General features: G+C 47.0%; 1 protein-coding gene across 6 annotated transcripts in view; it reads right to left on the reverse strand.

Moving 5' to 3' along the window:
- CENPU (centromere protein U) overlaps positions 1-4284 on the reverse strand; it is a 226321-nt gene extending 222037 nt beyond the window's left edge. For 5 of the 6 annotated variants that reach the window (XM_069744313.1, XM_069744312.1, XM_069744311.1 and 2 more), the window contains exon 1: positions 4155-4284. The gene's annotated coding sequence lies outside the window, so the exon portion shown is untranslated. Of the gene's footprint in view, positions 1-3416; positions 3553-4154 lie in introns of those variants that run through there. The other variant, XM_069744309.1, reaches the window with a different exon arrangement.
- Positions 4285-7989: the final 3705 nt, after the last annotated feature.

Here is a 7989-nt window from a genome sequence, read left to right on the forward strand (position 1 = left end):
AAGGTGTCCACAATGGCAATAAGGTGCAAATGAAAGTGCAGGAGATAATAATCCAAGCTAGTGTGAACAAGGGTTAAGGAGGGCTCCTAAGTGATCAAACATAAGTGTAGAATGGTGAGAGATGAGCCCAGGGTCATGACGAAGGACACGGTCCGAAACGCGCGTCGGGGTGCGCTGTACCTGGAGGACCGGACACTTAGCTGGCAGAGGTAGTTATCTCCTGTGGCCGTATTGTATTCTCTGCACTTAGCAGCTTCTGTGACACTGGGCTCATCTCTCACCATTCTTACACATTGTGTGTACACTTATGTTTGATCACTTAGGAGCCCTCCTTAACCCTTGTTCACACTAGCTTGGATTATTATCTCCTGCACTTTCATTTGTTTGCACCTTATTGCCATTGTGGACACCTTTATACTTATTGTGTTTTTTAATATACTTACATGTTTTTTCCTATTACACTTTTTATATTGTTCAGGTAGCCCTCACTTGGCTTGCTTAGTGCCCCTTTTTTACGGCCATTTTACTATATACGGGTATTTAATAATTTAGACTTATATTGCCATCTATATACATAGTAAGTATATATATATATATATAGAGTTCTTTGTTTATATAATAATATTTTTTGTATATATTTTTTTATAAAAAAAATTTTTTATACTCACCCAGTCCTCTCTGTGTCCGTTATAGTATTTGCTGCTATTTTTTGTTGCTATTTTTATATATACAAACACAGCACTCTGTAGAAGTATGGGTGTTGATGCTCAAGTAGGGTATCCCACCCTTAATAGCAAATGTCCAAAATAACTCGGCACTCAAATATTTATGAAGAGAAGAAAATTCAATTTATTTTGCGTCCAAACATAGAACCAGTTAGTTGAACGTTTTCAGTCCAAGGTGGACCTTCCTCAGAACAGTTCAATTTATCTGGAATAATAGGACAACGCATGTGGCCAAAAGGGAAATCCCTCTGAATTTATGAGATTGTCACCAACACTATGTGCAATATATAGACCCAGGGCTGATAGCGTACTAAGTCGCTTGAATAATCCTGTAGTAAGCACAAAGTGAAGCTGCAGCGCTAGTGGCGTTCTATGTCGCTGAGGGAAGCCGATTCCTATATCTTTGAACAATGTCCATAAACTAGGGGTGATTGACAAACACCCTAAGGGGATGTTTAGACCTTTTGAAGGACACCACGTGATCTTGTATAGCGGAAGAGTCTTCCTCCACCCTCAGATTCTTGTTGATTGCCTCGATGAGGGTATCTACAGTCTCCTGATACTCCTGAAAGTCTGGGTCTATGGAGACGTCCGACTCGTATTCTGAGCTGTGTTTTCTGCAAACCCCTTCAGAGGAGGAGCGGGACGTGGGACTCACGAACCCCGAAGCACGAGAGTGCGCGGGGGACGTGGTATGGGTGCGCTTCCTAAAATCTTGTGCGGATCTTGCTAGGAAACGACCTCTGCTGGTTGACGGTTCCCGTACACAAGGGGAGCTTTCCGTACCAGGTAAAAGGGTGCCCTGAGTTGAGGAGGGGTCCCGGAGAGACTATTGCTTTGACCAGAGAAGACAGACTGTGCCAGACGTAGCCCACTCAGTGGGACTAGGTCCACTAGGGTCGGCATTAGTGGAGGGCTCCTGGACGCATGCCCGGTCACAGGCTGTGCAGAAAGGGGTATTATGGCCCCGGGGTAATGAAGAATTGCAAGTGGTACATGAGGTATAAAACACTGTGTTTTGTCAGCCTTCCTTGCTTTAGGCTGCGACATTGTGGTATCAAGGGTACGCTCTCTACTCAGGGAAGTGTACTACAGAAAAGGGGTTAAGCTCAGTTTTGTAGCTTACCCAGGTCCTGTGTCCCCAAGGATGATGTCCCTTGTCCACGCTCTTTATTGCTGTTCCTGCCCGCTCTGCTATGCCAGACACCGCATAGAAAAAAACGCAGCCCCACACGTGTGTGTCCAAGATGGCTGCTGAGATTACAGTGACGCTTCTCATTTGTTATGAGAAGCGCCTGAAGCACAGAGGGTACTGCTCCTGTGGGTGGAATTAAGGGCAGAGTAGGGCCTAGTCCTGGCAGAAGTCAAGACTCAATTTCAGACCATGGAGGGGGCGGAGGAAGGAGAGAACCGCAGCCTAGTCTGGCCAGAAGCCGGGACTAAATTTTCGGCGCTGGCCGGCGCGCAATAAGAGGGGAGCGCGAAAGCAGCGAAAAAGCCACAGAACATCCCCCCAGGGACCAGGACCTTCTCTGCCCCTGAGGAGAGCCCTCCTGCCGCCGCTGGATGCTGCAGCGCAGATGTAGCAGAGCCGAAAATGTGCTGTGCTTCACAACCCACCATCCCTTTGATAGGGAGGTGGAGAGGGACAGACTGCCTCCTTCCATCACCCGCTTTAAGTCAGTGGTGATGCAGTGGGGGCTGCATGGACGCCAATGGGGGTGCCTCTGTACATCCCATGGGTTCAATCCCTTGGGATGGGTCAGGGCTATTATCCGGCTGTAGCCTGGCTCTGGAAGGGGGTACATGTAGGTGACACTCCGTGTTCCCGTCCGTTGGTGGTGTGGGGAGATCGGGACCCTAAGGGAACCGTCGCCCCTAAAGTGAGCCCGGACATGGCAAAGAAACGATGCAAGAGGGGGTACGGGGAGACGACACTCCGGGTTCCTGCCTGTTGATGATTTGGAGATCGGACCCCTGAAGAGGTCAGTTGTCCCTTCGTTTCGTGAAGGAAAAAAGAGAAAAAAATATTAAAAATTTAAAAAGTAAAATAATAACATTGGGGTCTGAATCCCAGACCCAAGCGCCTCCTCCGGACACTAAGCAAGAACTGGTTCGACTACAGCCAGCATGAGGGTGTATACTGCAGAGGAGGAGCGAATTTTGTTAAAGTTTTCTTAGTGTCCTCCTAGTGGCAGGTAGCATAAAACACCCACGGTGGTCCTATGTCCCCCAATGAGGCGAAGGAGAAAGGGAGGATATTATGCTAATGAGGTAGATATGAAGATGAACAGCACCAGGTTCAGCTCTTCCCCTCCATATGTGACATATCATGTACAATTGTGGCCAAAAGTTTTGAGACTTTCTTCTCTGGACAATCATGTCCCAAACAGTCTGAAGGGGGCTTCATCAGAAAAAATACATTTGCAGGAAGTACAGGGATTGGACTACACCGGTATTTTCTCTGAAGCCCCCTTTAAACTCTTTGGGACATCAGGAATAACGATTGTCCGGAGAAAAGGTGAGCGCTCCCATGTTCTGTGTCTGCCAACAGTGAAGCGAACTTTACAGAAACTTCATATATTTGTCAATATAAGATTGTACAACTTCCGAAATGCTGAATTGTAATTCACGCTCCGCTATAAAGTGGTGCTACTAATGTCTGTTCCCTGTCCCTAGTAATATACTCACCAGCCGCTGTCTTCTTCTGCTATTTCCAGCGCCGCTCCAGCCCTGATCAGCCATCTTGTGACCGCAGCTCTGGACTGACCGGAAGTCACAGGTAATGGTCACACGCGCTCAGTGTAAGGCTGGGACAACCTTGTTCTGGCTCACAGACTTACATTGAGAAGTGCTCGCCCAGCAAACACTGGAGCGATCCGACAGATCACAAACACTAGGAGACGACCAGAGTGGTGCTGAGAACCGCAGAAGACGACGCCTGGCGAGTACAATACAGGGAACGTACGTTAGTGGCACCATTCCAGAGCTGCAATAAAAACCCTATTGGAGCGCTCCGTCACTAACCATAGGGACATAAAAGATTGAAAACAATAAAACGGTGTAAAAAACAGAATTTGTCTCAGTCTCAAAACATGTGGCCACAGCAGAGTATTTCATCAGAAGAGGCTCTGATCTGGTCGCAGTGCCTGAGCGCCCTCTGGTGGTACACGCTGGTTTAGCATGTCTCACGTACAGCGCAAAGAGCGGACGTGCTGCTAGAACTGGTTGAATCAGAGGTGTGGGAGCTTCTGTCAGGTTCAGATGGGATTTGTAGTTCTACACCACTCAGCGAGCCATATTCTTCCCTCCTATAGTCACCTCAGTATAATGCGCAACGTCTGTGATAACCCGGTACCGCTCATTACTACATAACAGCCGGCATTACACATACGGCATGCAGCGCATCATCGGACGGTCCCACATTACCTGTCCAGATACTTTTAGACACCACTTTGAATTTGGTTCAACCATTGGTTTGCAAGTACGAATGCATCATGAAAAAGCGCGACGGCGCCAAAACCGAGGAAGAGGTTTGGAGCGCAAACAAAGCGCTCACTTCCGGTGCTTTATGATGACGCGGCCTACGTCACTTCCTGTGCTATAGTTTTTCGTTATTGGTTGTTTAGTCAACGTAAGCCCTGCGTGTGAAGGCAGATATTTGACCTCGGAAAAGCCAGTGCGCATGTGCCGTTCATTCAGCCACATGCGAGACTGTAACTGTTGCCATGGCTACCGTGGGGCTTTTGCAGGTTACAGAGCCCTGGCTTCAGAATACATGGCTTGCTAGCAGGATTTGTATTCCGCAGCGTTATGAAGAGATCAAGACAGTGATTTGTTCAATAAAGTGTAAATAATAAAAAGTTTCACACCCCTCCCCTCAAAAAAGCGATGATAATGAAAAATTATAAGTGATAAAAATCAGTAATGTGGTCCCAGCCGTCATACGGATCCCGGGTATACTACTTCCTGATATGAGCAGTTTGTTTTCTTTTCAGGAGGATCCTAAGGCGCTAAGAAAATGCCAAAGAACATGAACATGCATTTATATAAGTTCTTGCTGTGCAAGTCCATTATCTTGTCACTTGAGGCTTCTAAATACACAAATCGGTTAATAGCGGTAAGCTATTGTTCAGGGGCCTGGAAGACACCAGGTTATATAATGCAAATAAATAAAGAGCCAAAGAGGACACAAACAACGACCAGCAAACTAGCTCGGAAGCAGCTAGAAGAACTGAGCCATCCATCCTTCAGGTGGTTTCCTCTTGGAAGCTGCAACAGTCCTATGAAAAAGACGGCCGCAAAAACGGCAACGAAGATGCCCAAGATACTTTATTATTATTATTTATTGTTATAGCGCCATTTATTCCATGGCGCTTTACATGTGCGGATGGGTATACATAATAAAAACAAGTACAATAATCTTAACCCCTTTCCGACATTAGACGCATGATCCCGTCGAGGTGGGGTGGGCCCCTATGACCACCGATGGGATAGTACGTCATACGCGATCGACCGCGCTCACTGGGGGAGCGCGGCCGATCGCGGCCGGGTGTCAGCTGCCTATCGCAGCTGACATCCGGCACTATGTACCAGGAGCGGTCACGGACCGCCCCCGGCACATTAACCCCCAAGCACACCACGATCAAACATGATCGCGGAGTGCCGGCGGTACAGGGAAGCATCGCGCAGGGAGGGGGCTCCCTGCGGGCTTCCCTGAGACCACCGCAGCAACGCGATGTGATCGCGTTGCTGCGAGAGTCTCTTACCTCCCTCCCTGCAACAGGCCCGGATCCAAGATGGCCGCGGCATCCGGGTCCTGCAGGGAGGGAGGTGGCTTACCAAGTGCCTGCTCAGAGCAGGCGCTTAGTAAGCCTGCAGTTCTATAAGTCAGATCGTTGATCTGTCAGTGGGGGGTTTCCACTGTTTAGGCACATCAGGGGCTCTCCAAACGCGACATTGGCGTCCGATCTCAATTCCAGCCAATTCTGTGTTGAAAAAGTAAAACGGTGCTCCTTCCCTTCCGAGCTCTCCCGTATGCCCAAACAGGGGTTTACCCCAACATATGGGGTATCAGAGTACTCAGGACAAATAGGACAACAACCAATTTCTCCTGTTACCCATGGGAAAATACAAAACTGGGGGCTAAAAAATAATTTTTGTGGGAAAAAAAGGATTTTTTATTTTCATGGCTCTGTGTTATAAACTGTAGTGAAACACTTGGGGGCTCAAAGTTCTCACAACACATCTAGATAAGTTCCTTGGGGGGTCTAGTTTCCAATATGGGGTCACTTGTGGGGGGTTTCTACTGTTTAGGTACATTAGGAGCTCTGCAAACGCAATGTGACGCCTGCAGACCATTCCATCTAAGTCTGCATTCCAAATGGCGCTCCTTCCCTTCTGAGCCCTCACATGCGCCCAAACGGTGGTTCCCCCCACATATGGGGTATCAGCGTACTCAGGACAAATTGGACAACAACTTTTGGGGTCGAATTTCTCCTGTTACCCTCAGGAAAATACAAAACTGGGGGCTAAAAAAATAATTTTTGTGGGAAAAAATTTTTGTTTTATTTTTACGGCTCTGCATTATAAACTTCTGTGAAGCCCTTGGTGGACCAAAGCGCTCACCACACATCTAGATAAGTTCCTTAGGGGGTCTACTTTCCAAAATGGTGTCACTTGTGGGGGATTTCAATGTTTAGGCACATCAGTGGCTCTCCAAATGCAACATGGCGTCCCATCTCAATTCCTGTCAATTTTGCATTGAAAAGTCAAACGGCGCTCCTTCCCTTCCGAGCTCTCCCATGCGCCCAAACAGTGGTTTACCCCCACATATGGGGTATCAGCGTACTCAGGACAAATTGTACAACAACTCTTGGGGTCCAATTTCTTCTCTTACCCTTGGGAAAATAAAAAATTGGGGGCGAAAAGATAATTTTTGTGAAAAAGCATTAGGCTACTTACTGGTAGCGGCATTTTTCGGAGGCCCATGACAGCACTACGAGAGAGGGGATCCGCCCTTAAGGAACAGGAAACCTACAGATACAAAAGGGTGGCACCTCTCCCATGCATCAGTTGTATTTCAGAGCCTGAGAGGACTACCGCGGTTAGTGGTACACAAATATACATTATATACATTTTGAAACAAAAAAATAACCTATTAAATTGTAACAAGACACCATACGTGAGCTTGACCTATTATACTATATATATATATCTATATATATATATATATATATATATATATATATATATATATATATCAGGAAGTGCCACCCCCACGTGAATAGGGAGGGAACTAAGGGTGCTGTCATGGGCCTCCGAAAAATGCCGCTACAAGTAAGTAGCTTAATGCTTTATTCTGACTCCCATGACAGCACTACGAGAGATTTACAGAGATGTAAGCTACCTTAGGGAGGGACTATAGTCTGTAGCACCCTTAACCCAAAGGAGAGATCAGAGGAGGACCCCAAATCCAACCGATAGTGCTTAAAGAAAGTGGAAGGGGATGACCATGTGGCCGCCTTACATATCTGCTCCACTGACACTCCAGATCTTTCCGCCCAGGATGACGCCATGGCCCGGGTGGAATGTGCCTTTAGATTCTGCGGAGCTGGTCCCCCGCCTGCTGTATAAGCTAGAGAGATAGTTTCCCTAATCCATTTAGCCAGTGAATATTTTGATACTCTAAACCCTTTCCTTGGACCTTGGAAGGAAAGAAGCAGTGCCCCATCTTTCTTCCAATTATCAGTAGCTGAAATATACTGAAGAAGAGATCTTCTAACGTCTAGCGTATGAAGCTCCTGCTCTTTAGGATTAGAGGGATTAGGAATAAAGGACGGCAAAACTATCTCCTGTGATCTATGGAAACGTGTCGCCACCTTCGGTAGATATGCCGGGTCTGGTCTAAGGACTACTCTGTCTGACAAGATTTCAGTGTATGGAGGAGCTCTGGAAAGCTCCTGGATATCCCCTATCCTGCGAGCTGAGGTTATGGCAATCAGGAAGGCTGTCTTAAGTGTCAACATTTTGATCGAGGCCTCTTGCAGAGGTTCAAAGGGGGGTTTAGTTAGAGAGGACAGAACTAAATTTAAATCCCATGGAACGGTTCTGTCTTTATGCACTGGTGTAGATCTACTAACTGCCTTCATAAACCTCGTTATCCAGTAGTTATTAGCTATATTACAGGAAAACAGGGCACCCAAAGCTGAGACCTGTACTCTAAGGGTACTAGGAGAGAGTTTTAACTCGAACCCCTTCTGTA

This window comes from Ranitomeya imitator, chromosome 1 (assembly GCF_032444005.1).
Source record: "Ranitomeya imitator isolate aRanImi1 chromosome 1, aRanImi1.pri, whole genome shotgun sequence".
Taxonomy (NCBI): domain Eukaryota; kingdom Metazoa; phylum Chordata; class Amphibia; order Anura; family Dendrobatidae; genus Ranitomeya; species Ranitomeya imitator.